Below are 17,056 nucleotides of genomic sequence, written 5' to 3' on the forward strand. Positions count from 1 at the left end.
TAGTTTAAGGGGTCCCTGTCCCTAAATCCATTGCTCAAGAAACAAGTCCACACCCAGGGCTTGGCACTAAGGAGGAAGTCCTTCCTGTCGAAGACTACTTCAGCTTCAATTGCAACAATACACAAGCACGCAATAGATTTAAGCTTAATGTTAACCGCTCCAATCTTGATTGCAGAAAATATGACTTCTGTAACAGAGTTGTTAATGCTTGGAACACACTACTTGACTCTGTGGTCTCTTCCCAAAATCCCCAAAGCTTCAACCAAACACTATCTACCATTGACCTCATCCCATTCCTAAGAGGTCTGTAAGGGGTGTGCATAAGAGCACAAATTCCTGTCCTATTGTTTCCTTTCGTTATATCCAATTAATATAGTTATTACATACTCATACTCATATATATGCTTATATATTGTATAATTATTTCATGCTTATGCTTATATATACTGTGTGACAAAATAAATAAAATAAATAAATAAATAAATAAATAAGTCAGCATCCCTGCCCAGGACAGCTGGTGTCCAGAGTGGAGGAAAAACCCAGTCAAGAGTTCAAGGTTGCTTCTTTGCTTCCCAGACCTGTTTCCCTGCTCATTGGCCCAGAGGGTATCAGGCAGGACTGGAGGCCCCATGTGCCGGACTGCAGAGACATTTCTCTGCAGTCTCCCCTTATGATCCAGCTGCATAAGTGATTGAACCATTTGGGACCAGTTTCGGCAAGTAGCCTTTGGTTCGCTGGCTCACTTCTTTCAAATTATTTTTTGCTAAGGGAGGGGAGGGGAAAAATTTAATTGTTGTTGTAAAACTTTTTCAATAAAAAAAAAAAAGAAATGAAATGAAAGAGATTGAAATGTGGTGATTTGGGGAATCTCAGATAGACCTGTTTATTTCCTCTTCTCTCCCGTCTCCCAGCAAATCTATTCCTTTAAGAAGTGTAATGGGATTCGAAAGGGGCCCAGGCAAGCAAACAGGGCATGTCCTGGGGAGGATGGGTGTTGTGATCTACCAGTGGCCTACGGAGCTGGCAGCAGAGTCAGACAGTGAGGAGGTTGGGGAGGAACATGGGTCAGTCCTGAAGCCTGGGGAAGGCTCGGACGAGGGCTCTGCATTGGAGCCAGAGAAAGGGCCATCTGGGAGGTAGGTGCTGCCTCCGGAGCCTCCAGAGTCGGACCTCAGCAAGGCAGAGGAACAGGGGGAGCCTCTTCCCATTGCACACATGTGCAGAGCTGCCAGAAGGCAAGAACAGTTAAAACAAAAGGGACGACTTGGGAGTAGGGCTTGGAGATGATTGGCCCCTCCTTAAAAGAGGAGCAAAGACACATGGGCCTTTGCAGGAAGCAACTTTGTTAATTCTCTTCAGTTTAAAGTCTGAAGCTCTGTTTGATTCTGGATTTCATGTGGCTTTGCCAATTAGATCTTTGGCAGCATGTCAAGGGAGATAAAGGTGGGTGATTATCAGCCTTATCCTGAAAGACTCTTTACAACTATTTGGGACTCATCTGTGAATGAACAGAATTCACAGCTGTTGCAATAAAAGAGGTTTTTGGGACTACTCGTGTGTTTTACTGACTCAGGAAGCCTAGGTCAGAATAATGGGATTAAGATGAAGGCTACAACCATGGGACTTCAAGCCCAAATTCACAACCCCCAACCTGATTTTTTAAATCTCTGTGGGCACCCATGCAAGCTAAAGAAACAACCAAACAATTATATCTTAAGGTTATCCATTCCCTATTCTGGAAACCTCAATTTGGGGGAAAGCACTTGTATCCACATTTTGCTGTGGACAAAATCAAAGGGGAAAGAGAGAGTGTAACGGCTAAAATGCCTTCCATTGAGGGCCTGTATACTGCACGAATCAAGATGAGGGCCGTGAAAATATTTGCAGATCCCTCGCATCCTGGACATAAACTGTTTCAACTCCTACCCTCAAAACGACGCTATAGAGCACTGCACACCAGAACAACTAGACACAAGAACAGTTTTTTCCCGAAGGCCATCACTCTGCTAAACAAATAATTCCCTCAACACTGTCAGACTATTTACTGAATCTGCACTACTATTAATCGTTTCATAGTTCCCATCACCAATCTCTTTCCACTTATGACTGTATGACTATAACTTGTTGCTGGCAATCCTTATGATTTATATTGATATATTGATCATCAATTGTGTTGTAAATGTTGTACCTTGATGAACGTATCTTTTCTTTTATGTACACTGAGAGCATATGCACCAAGACAAATTCCTTGTGTGTCCAATCACACTTGGCCAATAAAATTCTATTCTATTCTATTCTATTCTATTCTATTCTATTCTATTCTATTCTAAAATAACTAGGGACAAAGCCAACTGGATGTAGCACTATGTTCTCTTTCATCCTTTGCCTGCATCGCTCCCTGTGTGCCCACAGAGGCTGTGCAAAGACTCTGCACGCATCTCTTCAGAGTCTCCCCAGCTGCAGGGGGCCTTATCCCAGGCCAGCCTCCTTACAGAGAATCTAAATATACATTTCTCACACAAGTAACAGGACTCACATCTGTCTTTCTTGCCCTATAATAGACTGACAAAAAAAGGACTTCTTTTCTGTAGAGTATTTTAATAAATTGCTATTTGTGTAGTATAATTTCATCCAACCCTATTCAGATGTGCATCCAATTATATTCAGTAAGATTTGTCCTCAGGTTAAGAGAGAAACAGAATTGTAGTACAATCAGAATTAACTGGCATTTGCAAGTTTGCAGCCAGTTCTGGGGGTGGGGAGGGGGAGAAAGACAAACGTTGTTTTACTTCCCACTTTGTGTCAACTGGTTCATAGTATATAAACAAAGTGTAAAAAAGACCCAAAGTAAATACATTTTCATCAAAATGTTACCAAAAGACACAGAAACATCTCCATTGTGTTCCTTTCCATTGCTCAGGCAAGAGATAAGTTCCTGAGACCCTGGATGGAAGACAATGGGAAGGTTAATTTATGTTATCAGTCCCCTTGCCCTTCACTAACTGCACAAGATTATTTTTCCAGAAATATCAGCAAGATGAATTAAAATGAGCCAGTGGCAAAGTATCCCCGTGGAGGGAGCCTTTCTGAGAAAGTGGATTGTTCTTGAGGGAGCCTGAGAGTCTTCAGGAGAGGGATTTGCATCTGGCTGGGCAACTGCTGACCACTAGGTTCCCTGCTAGGCCTTTTGAGTCCTAATATTTGGGACACGTTTACTGTATGTTCAGAGTCTCTGATCATAATGTTATACAGCAGGTCTTAGAGCAAGATGGCCCTGCTTGCTGCCTTATGATGCTGGCAAAAACCTCATAAGAGCACCAGCATGCCTACCGTCCCTGTCCTAATGTTCCCTTTAATTGTATTCATTTTATGTATTCAATTCATGCTTATACCTATATATATTATCTAATATGTACTCGACAAAATAAATAAATAAATAAATAAATAAATAAATAAATAAAATCTCTGTGAGCCAATCCAGACATAGGCAGTGAGAGCCTTTGTCCCTTTCTCTTTTTCCCCTGGGACTCCATCAAGAAGCTCATTTGAAACATCTTAGAAGGACGATTGACTGCTGGGAACTTCTTGAGATGAGCATCCACCATATCCATGTAGTAAATGGGGTGAAGGATGCCCTTTGTTCAAATTACTTCATTGGATTCATTTGCATGATGTCATTAATACGTGACATCATTCTGATTTCTAACAGGTTATGTTGACAAAGTCTTTTAGGGGCTAAATTCACCAATTGTGCTAATGGCAGTGTAGAAAACATCCATTATTACTTAGATAGTAAGCCTTAGTTAACAAGAGGTAACAAGTGTATGGATCACCTCAGGACTACTACTCATGTCCTTTGTGTGATACATGAGAGAAAAGATTAATCAGAGTTGCAGTGCAGTTGTCAACCTTTGATAGAAAAAATCTCAGGCGTTGGCACAGCCTTCAGATTTGGAGGGGGCGGTGTCTCAGTGCCCAGGTTTAGCAGATCCATTTGAGCCAGTGACCTTTGGGGAAGTTAGAGGTCAAAACTAAACACTCCTTTCTCCCAGATGGAGGGAAAACAATAGCATAAAATGCTGGCGTTTTTAGAAGATGGAGAGGGGAAGCATTCTGCCCTCCAGCTCCCAAATGAAACCCTTCAGTCTCAGGCTGCCCTGCCCCTTGGTGAGCTCAGCCTTCTGCTGGCACTGCTGGGCCCCTGCTCGTTTCTCATTAGTCTTGAACTGAAGAGGGAGACAGACCCAGGGATGGTGTCAGTCAAATTGCTCAATGAGGCTGAAAGGATTGGACGGGGATGGGGTGGGCTGTTGCAGTTCAGCATGTGATGGGAACACCGCTCTTTGGCCACAAATTGTGAAAACCAGGCTATCACTTTACATTGTTACTTTCAGCATCATTTGCAATTCCATTCATTGGGAAAGGATGTCAAAAAAGTCAAGAAGGCAGCTGTGGCTCTCAAGACCTTCCCTGTCAACTGTCTGACTAGTGAACCCAAAACAAAGAAACATTCTCGGGACATACGTATGAATTCCCAAAAGTAAAACTTTATTGGGTACACCATATTGGTACTGAAGAAACAAAATCAGCTCTGGTTTTCCCGCGCAAATGCTTGCCATGTTAAGCCATAGCTTCCTCTTCTCCCCACCCCTGGGTGATCACATTGTCCAATTATGAGACATTCTTTTGTTATGGGAACAGTCCACTCCTTCTCAAGCACCTGCAGTGGTGACCTTGATGGCTTCCATGCTCTCACAATCTCCGCATACATTCTCAGCATTCCCCCTTCCCTCCCCCCCAATTCATTGGCAAGTTGAAAAGCATTAAGTTTTGAAAGAAGCAAAGCGATTCATCCCCCTTACATGTGAGACACAGATGAAAATGGGGCAAGACTTTGATGACTGCCATCAGCTGCCATCTTGAGTTTTTACATTATTAATGGGTTGAGTGAAACCAGAACATGATTGTGCAATGAGACATTTTTTCCAACTCTGACCATAGATTGACATGAACAGTCCCTTGAGGCAGTCAAGATTGCAGTTTATGTGGCCGCTTCCTCTCTGCCCTTCACGTGTAAGAACACTGTGTGAAAATAGGGTGAAAATTGGCTGCCCCCCAGCTTCAATGCCTGACCCCAGCCAGACTGCCAATCTCTATTGCCTGGCAGGTTTCCTTTGGATTTACTTGTTAATTATCAGAATGCCTGTTTTCAGAACTACTTAACTTGTTCCTCAAGAATGAGCACTAAGCTTCCAGGGCTGGGACTAAAGGTTTTGCTGCCTAAGACAAAGAACAAGATTGGCAGCTGGTTCCCTATCCCCAGCGGTGGTGGTGGGGCAACAGCTTCCCATTTTCTCCAAGGCAGAGCAGTTGTCCCCCTGGCCAGCAAGTGCTGACTTTCTCCCTCACTGTCTCAGGGACCTGAAGACACGGCTGGCCCCCAAGCACTAGAGCGGAGGGGCACAAGAATGAAGGAAAACTGAGCCAGCAAATAAATGTGCCTCATATTCATTACAATTCCTACTAGTTTAATATGGGGCTTTTCCACCATAATGGTTGCAGAAAAAAAATAAAATATTCATTGTATTTTAGCCTAATCTGATTAACCTAACTAAGAGCATTAACACTGAACTGCCAGGACCAAGGAACTATAGGCAAAGCAGTTCAGACCTCAACATTTGGTTGGTAAATCTATTTCTGGAATATCCAGGGATCTTTGGGGCTAGGAAGGGCAAAAATAAAATAGCATTTGTCATGTATTAGTTCAGAATGGCATGTGAACCCAGATTGTGGTCTACGGTTTAGTGTGAAGTGTGAACAAAACCAGTGATGTTTTTTCAGTAAACCACAATAATAAACCATGACCTTGTATAATGTAACAATATAATATATAGAATTTATAGAATTATATCATGTAATTATGTTACATATATTCATATTTTATGGAATATCAGAAATCAAAATCTAGTCATTGACAAGCACTGTAAGAATTTGTAGCATAGATACAGCAATGGAATTTGGCTTAGAAATGTGCTACAATAGTAATAAAGTGGAGTAAAATCACAAACAAATATGGAATTGAAAAGCTGAATGGCCAAACCATCAGGGACTGTCAGATGAAGCCTACAAGTATATGGGCATTTTACAGTTGAATAACATAGATAGATAGTTGAAATATGATTAATAAAGAATACATTCAAAGAGTGAGAAAATTGCTAAAGACAATGGGCTCTATACCTGTGAAATCACCAGGGTTAGGGTGTTTAAATTGTTTAAATCACTAGGATCAGATGGATTAACACCCAGAGTTCTGAAGGAACTGTTAGGCATGATTTTAGAAACACTGAACCATATCTTTCAAAGATCCTGGAGCACCAGGAAACTATCAGAGGACTGGCTGATATGGTTCCCAACTTCAAAAAAGGGGAAAAATTGGACTCAGGAAACTACAGATCAGTCAATCTCATATCAATACCTGGAAAGATCCCGGAAATGATAGTCAAACAATGGATCTGTGAATACCTAGAAACAAGCAAAGCTATTACTAGAAGCCAACATGGCTTTGTCAAAAATAGATCATGCCAGACAAAACATTCTTAGACTAAAGTGACTAAATTAGTGAACTAGAAAAATGCTATTGATGTAGTTTACTTGGACTTCAGTAAGGCATTTGACAAAGTGGACCATAGTCTACTTCTTGGTAAGCTATAAACTGTGGGATATAGAGCCCCACATGGATTTGTTACTGGCTCACCAACCACACGCAATATGTAGTCCTTAATGGAACTACATTTACATGGAGCAAAGTAAGCAGTGGGATACCCCGTGGTTCTGTTTTAGGCCCAGTATCCTTCAGCTTCTTCTTAAATGATTTAGAGAGGGGATAGAAGGAGTGCTTATCAAATTTGCCATAAGTGTATACTAATGGCCACTTAACCAAGCAGAAGAAATAGATGAACTTTTGCTAATCAGTTAACTAATGTATGTAGGAAACATACCACAGTAGTGAGGGGGAAGTTTAACTACCCTGACATCAACTGGGAAACAAACTCTGCATCAAGTGGGAGATCAAACAGGTTCTTTACCAGCTTAGTTGACACCTTTGTCTCTCAAATGGTCAAGGAACTAGAAGGTCAGTTATACAGGACTTAATTCTCACTAGCAGAGATGAAATGATAGAGGGGGTTGAAGTTGTAAGGATCTTAGGGGAAAGTGACCATGTTATATTGAAAATTAATATAATCCAGACACAAGCAATAAAACAAAATTAAACTAGTGCCTTACATAATCAAGCAACAGATTTGCAAGCACCAAGAAACAAACAAAATTATAACCAAAAGCCAACATGGGTTTGTCAAAAACAGATTGTGCCAAAGAAATCTTATTTTATTCTTTGACAAAGTATCTATACTAGTGGACCAGAAAAATGCTGTGGACATAGTATACCTAGACTTCAAAAAGGCATTTGACAAAGTAGACAACATCCTACTTCTTAGTAAATTAGAAACATGCGAGATAGACAGCATCACCATTAAATGGATTTGCATCTGGTTGATAAATCGCACTCAATGTGTAGTCCTTAATGGAACTACATGTACATGGAAGGAAGGAAGCAGTGAGGTGCCACAAGGTTGTGTTTTAGGCCCAGTACTGTTTAATATTTCATAAATGGTTTAGATGAAGGAAGAGAAGGAAAACTCATCAAATTTGCAGATTAGCAGGAATACTCAATACCCCAGAAGATAGGTTCAAGATCCAGATGGAACTCAATAGACGAACACTGGGCCCTATCTAACAAAATGAAATATAATGTAGAAAAGAGTAGTTTTACACTTAAGCAAGAAAAACCAAATGTGCAGGTACAGACATAGGTGAAACATAGTACAGCAGTGGTAACTGAGAGAAGGACCTTGGAGTCCTAGTGAATAATCATTTAAATATGAGCCACCAATGTGCTACAGCTACCAAAAAAGCCAATCCAATCCTAGGCTGTATTAACAGAGAGATAGAATCAAGATCATGAGAAGTGATATTACCACTTTATAACATCTTGATAAGACCACACTTGGAATATTGCATCCAGTTTTGGTCCCCGATATATAAATAGATATTGAGACTCTGGAAAGATGCACAGAAAAGCAACAAAGATGATTGTGGGGCTGAAGGCTAAAACATACGAAAAACATTTGCAGGAATTGAATATGTCAAGTCTGGTGAAAAGAAGGACTAGGGGAGACATGATAACAGTGTTCCAATATTTTAGAGGCTGCCACAAAGAAGAGGGAGTCAAGCTATTCTCCAAAGCACCTGGGGACAGGACAAGAAGCAATGGGTGAAAACTAATCAAGGAGAGAAGCAACTTAGAACTAAGGAAAAATTCCCTGACAGTGATAACAATTAATCAGTGGAATGGCTTTGCCTGCAGAAGTTGTGGGTGCTCCAATAATGGAGGCTTTTAAGAAGAGATTGAATAGCCACTTGTCTGGAACGGTATATGTCTCCTCCTTGAGCAGGAGGCTAGACTAGAAGACCTGCAAGCTCCCTTCCAATTCTGTTATTCTGTTCTGTATTTAAAAGACCTGATTTCAATAAATTTAGAGAGAGTTTGGGAGGGTTTCCATGGATGAAAATCTTAAAAGGGAAAATAATTCCAGAAGCTGGGGAAACTCTGAAAAACGTGATTATAAAAACCCAGTCCAGCACAATACCACTGAAAAGGAAAAATAAGAAATCCAAGAAGAAGGTTGGTTACACAAACACTCTCTGATAAACTGAAAGATAAAAAGGATAGGTATAAAAAAATGGAAAGAGGGACTCATAACTAATCAGAATACCAGCATATAGACCGAATCTGCAAAGATGAAGTCAGGAAAGCTAAGGCTCAGGATGAACCAAGACTTGCAACAAATGTCAATAATAATAAATTAAAATGTTCTTTCAACATGTTAAAAGCAATAACAAAGTCAAGGAAACAATCAGTCCACTAATGGGAGAAGATGGAAAGGAAGTAACAGGCAGCAGGGGGAAAGCAGAGCTGCTTAATTCATTCTTTCCATCTGTCTTCATGCAAAAGGAAAAAATAGTTCAATCTACCAAAAATAGAACTGTGAAAGGCAGGCTAGGAATACAAATTAAAATAGGCCAGAAAATGGTAAGAGAACACCTGCCCACCCTAGATGAGTTCAAATCACCAGGGCCAGATGGATTACATTCCCTAGTTCTGAAGAAGCTGGCAGACATGATCTCGTAACCACTGAATCAATTTTTTCACAGATCCTGGAGCACTGATGACAGTCTGGTTTTTAATGTGCTGTAGCAATTGCATCTGGATACTTCAAGTCAAATTAGAAAATTCAGAAAACAACTAAGACAGAAATTCGTTTTTTACTTTGCATTCATTTATAACTGTCAACTCTGGAAGATGTGTTCTCAAGGCAGTACATCCTTTTTATTATTTTCTTTTTCTTTTTTTGCATTCTACTTATATTGTTTTAAATTTAAAAAGGCTGTTTGTTTTAAAGAACATTTGGGGATTACCTGAGTACATGAAATCTCTGCTTAAATTCAAATGCAGGAAATGCATTCCTGGTATTACAATATGAGTCAATAGTAATTCCAACTTTTACCTTCTTTATTATGAAGTTCTAATAAATCTTGAAGATGACTTTGTAGGCAAGATGCCAGATTCTTCAGTATCCTTTTCCTACTTCTCAAAATTTCCAAATCAAAGTTTCCAGCTCAAAGGTGCCAGTTTCCTAGAAGGTTCCCTTCAAGAGTTCTGGGGAGGTTGCTAATTTGCTATTAGTTGCGATAGGTCTACTGCCTCTCTTCCACCCCACACTTTCTGAGCCTTTCATGCTCAGAGTTTGTCCGTTTCCCCACCGGTTCAGAAAAAGGAGGAGAAGCCTGGCTGTATCAGAGTTCCTCTAGTTGCCACCTGTCTTATGTGACCTGGAAGGTCACCTAAATGTCCCTCTTATATGTAAAAGGTTGCATCACTTGCTAGAAGAGGCAAAATTGATTGCCTTAGCCCTGAGCTTCCCTTCAGAACTTCCTAAACTTTCAACAAACCCCACACATGCCTATATTGGAACTTCTCCAATGACTTTATTTTTTAACTGAAAATACATGGAACGGTTTCTTACCTGGGAATGGTTGGAGCTTTTCCCCCATTTTTTTTCAGGCAAAAGAGCTGATCACAGCACTACCCCCAGCTCTTCCTAGCTTCAAAGACTAATAAGAGCTGCAGCCACAAAAATAATCCCCACCTTCTGTTTACTTGAATAACCAGATTATGAGGCATATCAATCCTCTCCTTCACTCCCAGCCCTCATGACACAAAACCACCAAATCAATGTAGTTTCTGTGTTAAGTGGGAGGCCTGCTGGTGGTGCTCTGCACAAAGGAGAGGGTCTGAAAGCATGCCCATGTTGGAAGGCATATTATCCTTTTCCTACTTCTCAAAATTTCCAAATCAAAGTTTCCAGCTCAAAGGTGCCAGTTTCCTAGAAGGTTCCCTTCAAGAGTTCTGGGGAGGTTGCTAATTTGCTATTAGTTGCGATAGGTCTACTGCCTCTCTTCCACCCCACACTTTCTGAGCCTTTCATGCTCAGAGTTTGTCCGTTTCCCCACCGGTTCAGAAAAAGGAGGAGAAGCCTGGCTGTATCAGAGTTCCTCTAGTTGCCACCTGTCTTATGTGACCTGGAAGGTCACCTAAATGTCCCTCTTATATGTAAAAGGTTGCATCACTTGCTAGAAGAGGCAAAATTGATTGCCTTAGCCCTGAGCTTCCCTTCAGAACTTCCTAAACTTTCAACAAACCCCACACATGCCTATATTGGAACTTCTCCAATGACTTTTTTTTTTTTTAACTGAAAATACATGGAACGGTTTCTTACCTGGGAATGGTTGGAGCTTTTCCCCCATTTTTTTTCAGGCAAAAGAGCTGATCACAGCACTACCCCCAGCTCTTCCTAGCTTCAAAGACTAATAAGAGCTGCAGCCACAAAAATAATCCCCACCTTCTGTTTACTTGAATAACCAGATTATGAGGCATATCAATCCTCTCCTTCACTCCCAGCCCTCATGACACAAAACCACCAAATCAATGTAGTTTCTGTGTTAAGTGGGAGGCCTGCTGGTGGTGCTCTGCACAAAGGAGAGGGTCTGAAAGCATGCCCATGTTGGAAGGGGCATATTATCCTTTCCTATCCAGAGACTGTAGGGCTACCTAGACTGCAAAGCCAGGAACAACAGTCTGAAGATCATTGATTAAAGAACTGAACCAATTCAGTTCTTTGTTTTACATTTCACGAATGTTAAAAGTTAAATCAAGCCCTCCCTCCCAACAGCACAGAACCACCACTAAACAATCATGATGTCACTATTGGTGGGTGGTTTTTTCCATCTTCCTTGAACAATATGGTGACAGCAATAGTTTTACCTCAGGAAGATGAAACCAGGTTTCTAAAAGAGCCACTGAGTGGCTGGTGTCTACTTGGTTTCAATAAGAATGATGTAGGAAGGGAGGGAGGCTCATTTCACATTAGAGAGAAGCAGTTGTGCAGGGCTTTGCAAACAAGAGAGGGCAAATACATGCTGTGTGCCCTCCCACCCATTCTGCAAACTCTGATTCCTGCCCATTGGCCTTTGGAAAGAAGACGGGAAAGACCAGGAAGACCAGGTGCCCTTCATCTCTTTAGGAAGACAGGTAAGGTTTGACATTTCATCCTCATTATGTAATGGATAGTGTCCACTTTGTGCAAGGCCACTGGCTCTAAGTGGGCCACGTTGTACCTTCCAGACATGGTTGCGAACCATGTCTGTGCATTTACACACGTGTAAATTCGAATGCCAGCAAACATGGGTTCACAACACCCCCTTCTCCAGAGGCTACACCACTAGGGCCACCCTCCTGGCTCTTCTCCTCCTTTCTGCCTTTAAGGCAGCTGTCACCACTTTGCTGAGCAGCTCTTACAGTCCTCCTGCACAAGCCGTGTTTTGGCTCTTGCATTGCAAGGGCTTGTGATGATTGCTATAAAAAGCATTTTAACCAGCACTGAAGAGGGGATCACAAAAGATCCTGAAAAGCTGTGTGTGTTTCTAGAACCATGGTTGCCTGCTCTGGTCTGGAGAGTAAGGTACTGAGAGGTGGGCCTGGCTCTGGAATCGTTTTATGGAGTCATTTTCAAGAATAAGTGGAGTGTGAAACATTTTCCTTGAACGCTTTGCTTCTGATTGCTGGGGGAAGAACTTTCTCTCCTTTGGAAAAGGATGGGTTTAACTCTTACACAAAAGTGTTCCTTTCTGCAAAACAAGTGTGTACCATGTCCCTGTTCACACCTGTGTCACAAAACAAAGGACCATGTTGCCAAAGGAAGCCCTAACTTTTTAAGATTGGGCATCCCAACTAGCAAGTTCCAGAAGGCAGGACAATGGCCCTCTGTGGACAGGAGGAGGACCGGGGGTGGGTGGGGTGTCACATAGTTCCTCCACCCCGCTTAAGGATTGTATAAAATCTCAGCAGGATGCCTTTCTGAGAGCACCATAGAAAGTAAGCAACTATTCTGGTATGCGGCCTATTAAGCTTTTATAAGTAGCTTATCAAGTAGGCTGAAAAGAACATTTCTGTTTTGGGCTGCAGCAATTCCAAAAGCAGAACTAGTCATTCCCTACCTAGGGTGAGAGCCAACAATTAACATGGGCATTTAAAAAAACCTCCTTTCTTTCTAAAATAGAAGGTGGTATCTCCACATGACCTTTGGATTCTGCCCTTGGAGGACAGCTTCATCTTTTAGGTATCTTTAGCTAAGTGACTGTTTCTACAATGCTCTAAAAGCTGTTCCCAGCTTTGAATATTGTAAGAGACAATTAGTAGAAGTCAATTTATCACTGATATATACTCCAGCCTTAATTATTAATTAATTAATTGTAAAAATTGCTGGGAATGTAATGGGCAATCAAAAAGGTTTGCGTATTTGGTAGCAATGGGCTCTACACAGGGCTACCCTTGAAAAGTGTTTGGAAGCTACAGTTGGTGCAGAGTGTGGCAGGGCAGGAAGTTCTTGGGGTCCCAAGAGTGGCCTCTGTAACACCGCTGCTCCACGAGCTGCCCTGGCTGTTGGTGTGGTTCAAGGTGTTGGTAATCACCTTTAAAGCCCTTCATCATCACCATCATCATCATCATCATCATCATCATCATCATCATCATCATCATCATCATTATTATTATTATTATTATTATTATTATTATTATTAATTTATTGAATTTTTATACCGCCCTTCTCCCGAAGGACTCAGGGCGGTGTACAGCCAGAGATAAAATACAAAATATGTACAATTAAAACAGATTAAAACATAGCAAAATTACAAAAACGGCTAATAATTAAAATTAAATTTAAAATATTTAAGAATATTAATAAAACCCCAATTTAAAATCAAACTATTATGCCAGTCCCGCTTGAATAAATAAGTATGTTTTTAGCTCACGACGGAAGGTCCGAAGATCAGGCACTTGACGTAGGCCAGGGGGGAGTTCATTCCAGAGCGTCGATGCTCCCACAGAAGGCCCTACCCTGGGGCCGCCAGCTGACACTGTTTGGCGGACGGCACCTGAGGAGACCCTCTCTATGAGAGCGCACGGGTCGGTGGGAGGCATAGGGTAACAGCAGGCGGTCCCGTAAGTACCCGGGTCCTAAGCCATGGAGCGCTTTAAAGGTGGTAACCAAAATCTTAAAGCGCACCCGGAAAACCACAGGAAGCCAGTGCAGACTACGGAGCAGTGGTGTTACGTAGGAGCCACGAGCGGCTCCCATTACTACTCGCGCAGCCGCATTCTGGACTAACTGCAGCCTCCGGGTGCACCTCAAGGGCAGCCCCATGTAGAAAGCATTGCAGTAATCCAACGAGGCGTAACCAGGCGTGAGTGAGTGTCCATAAGGCACCCCGGTCAAGGAAGGGACGCAACTGGCGGACCAAGCGGACTTGGTAAAAGGCCCTCCTGGAGACGGCTGCCAGATGTTCATCAAAGGACAGCCGTCCATCCAGGAGGACGCCCAAGTTGCGGACCACCTCCTTTGGGGCCACTAACTGCTTCAACAGTCAGCTGCAGATGCAGCTGACTGTACCGGGGTGCCGGCATCCACAGCCACTCCGTCTTGGAGGGATTGAGCTTGAGTCTGTTTCTCCCCATCCAGACCCGTACAGCTTCCAGCACCGGGACAGCACTTTGACCGCTTCGTTGGGGTGGTCCGGGGTGGAAAAGTACAGCTGAGTATCATCAGCGTACAGATGATAACTCACCCCGAAACTACTGATGACCTCACCCAGCGGCTTCATATAGATGTTGAACAGGGTAGGCGAGAGAATCGACCCCTGAGGCACCCCACAAGTGAGGCGCCTCGCGGACGACCTCTGCCCCCGTCAACACCGTCTGCGACCGGTCGGAGAGATAGGAGGAGAATCACCGATAAACGGTGCCTCCCACTCCCAATCCCTCCAACCGGCGCAGCAAGATACCATGGTCGATGGTATCAAAAGCCGCTGAGAGATCTAATAGGAACAAGGCAGAGGAACAACCCTGTCCCTGGCCCTCCAGAGGTCATCCACCAACGCGACCAAAGCCGTCTCCGTGCTGTAACTGGGTCGGAAGCCGGACTGGAACGGGTCTAGATAGACAGCTTCCTCCAGGTGCCGGGGGAGCTGCCACGCAACCACACTCTCTACAACCTTCGCCACAAAGCGAAGGTTGGAGACTGGACGGTAGTTTCCCAAAATAGCTGGGTCCAGGGAAGGCTTCTTCAGGAGAGGTCTCACCACTGCCTCTTTCAAGGCGGCAGGGAAAACCCCTTCAACCAAAGAAGCGTTTATAATCCCCTGGAGCCAGCCTCGTGTCACTTCCTGAGCAGCCAGCACTAGCCAGGAAGGACACGGGTCCAGTAAACATGTAGTTGCATGCAACCTCCCCAGCAACCTGTCCACGTCCTCGAGAGCCACAGAATCAAACTCATCCCAAATAACCTCAACAAGATGTGTCTCCGCCATCTCGGTTGGATCATCGCAATCTTGGTCCAAGCTATCCCGAAGCTGAACGATTTTATCGTATAGATAACCGTTAAACTCCTCAGCCCATCCCTGTAGGGGGTCATCCCGTCCCTCCTGATGAAGGAGGGAACGGGTCACCCAAAACAGGGCGGCCGGGCGGTTATCTGCCGTAGGAACGTTTCGCCTCCCTCATTGCCACGGCCTGGGTCCAAGCTACTTGAGGGACTGTCTCACTCCAGTGGGATTGGCCCATCCCACATGCGCCAGCAATGTGAGCCCCGTTGGCCAGGAAGTTCTGACTGGCAGGTCCAGGAGAAGAGCCTTTGGAACATCTTGCCCCCTCACGTGAGGTCGGCTCCAACCCTCCTGACCGCAGGAACCTGAAAACCTGGTTCTACCAGTTGGTCTGGGGGTCTAATAGGGGCCATCAGGCTGAAGTTAGTTGACAGATTCTATTCCCTTCCTTCTCATCTTTTAGTTATCGCTAATATTTTGTATATTTGTAGTATTTTATATAGGCCATCTATAGGTTTTGTATAGTTTTATCTTTTTAACATTGTAAGCCATTCAGAATTAACCTGTGGTAAGATGGACAGCCAATAAATTAAATAAATAAGAAATAGATACCGATAGATAGATAGATGATAGATAGATAGATAGATAGATAGATAGATAGATAGATAGATAGATAGATAGATAGATAGATAGATAGATACCCTGTTTCCCCCCAAAAATGACAGCCCCTGATAATAAGCCCAATCGGGCTTTTGAGTGCATGGCAATAAGGCCAAGTTATTTCAGGGTTCAAAAAAATATGACAGGGTCTTATTTTCAGGGAAACATGGTAGATAGATAGATAGATATAGATAGATGGTGTGAAGCTCAATAAAGTTCATGCTAGAATGAATGACATTTTAAAATTTGAATTTCCATTTCAGTTTGCAACAGTCTTATTCAATATTATTATGCCATATATTCCTTCTAAAGTATACTTAATAAGACTTGGGTATGTTAATTATCATGAGAAAATTACAGTGTATTAGTAGTTCTCAACCTTTTCTTCATCACAGACCTCCTTAAAATTCTTGTTGTGGCCACGGAACTCCAAGACTTAACTCAAGATTTAAATCCTAATAGTTCTTCAAGCCTTTGTAATGACATTGTTGCCGCCCAGCGTCTGCGGACCAGAGGCTGAGAACCATTGCAGTATAGTATATAATTCTTATTGAAAAGGTGATCTGATGCCCTCTACCACTAACATTGCTGGATCAACTAAAAAAGGATTCTAAGGCATGCAAATTACTTGGATCACCAGAAATGGCTTCTTCTGCCTCAGATTGCTTCCTGTTCAGTCTAGCTCTATGATGAATTTATCCTAAATTGTCCCATCAGTTCTTATTTCCAGCTGGAAGGATGAATTTTAATTAATAGTTCCTCATGATTATTTTTCTTTTCTCTGATTTATAGCAGAAAACAAGGAAAGAAACATAAGGGGCAATTGTTTACAGTAATCCAATTCAAGCAGAACAGGAAGCAATTCAAAAAAATCACAAAAAAGAATAGCCGAGAGAAGCTTTGTGGAGGGGAACATGGTTTTTTAGGAACTTTTGGCTGTGAGGGCAGGGGAAGTGGGGGACAAGCCACAGGTTCTAGAGAGCTACACAGAGCCATCATTGCAATTTAATTTTTTACTTGCTTTTTAAAAAGTACACTTCTCAGCTATACTAACACAAAAAATCAAGAAGTTAAAAAGTAATTATTTTGCATCTAGTGACAGATTTGAATCTGATTAGACCTTTGCTATAGGTGGTGAAGCAATTCAATCAATTTTTATAAATGTCTTAAACCGGCCACTTGCTCCGGTTTGAAAACATATAAAAGTAGATTGTTACCTTGTTTAACAATTGTTTGAAGCTATGACAATGCTGGAAAAAAAAGACTTTGTGACCAGTTCTTGCACTTACGACTGTCATAGCATCCTGCATGATCGCATGCAGTTGTGCGATCTCATTTC

At 42.4% G+C, this 17,056-nt stretch overlaps 1 protein-coding gene across 1 annotated transcript in view; it reads right to left on the reverse strand.

The window, feature by feature from the left end:
- SLC4A5 (solute carrier family 4 member 5) overlaps positions 1-17,056 on the reverse strand; it is a 92,756-nt gene that overhangs the window by 74,944 nt on the left and 756 nt on the right. The gene's annotated exons all lie outside the window — the stretch shown is intronic.

The sequence above is a fragment of the Ahaetulla prasina genome, chromosome 9, assembly GCF_028640845.1.
Source record: "Ahaetulla prasina isolate Xishuangbanna chromosome 9, ASM2864084v1, whole genome shotgun sequence".
NCBI classification, from domain to species: domain Eukaryota; kingdom Metazoa; phylum Chordata; class Lepidosauria; order Squamata; family Colubridae; genus Ahaetulla; species Ahaetulla prasina.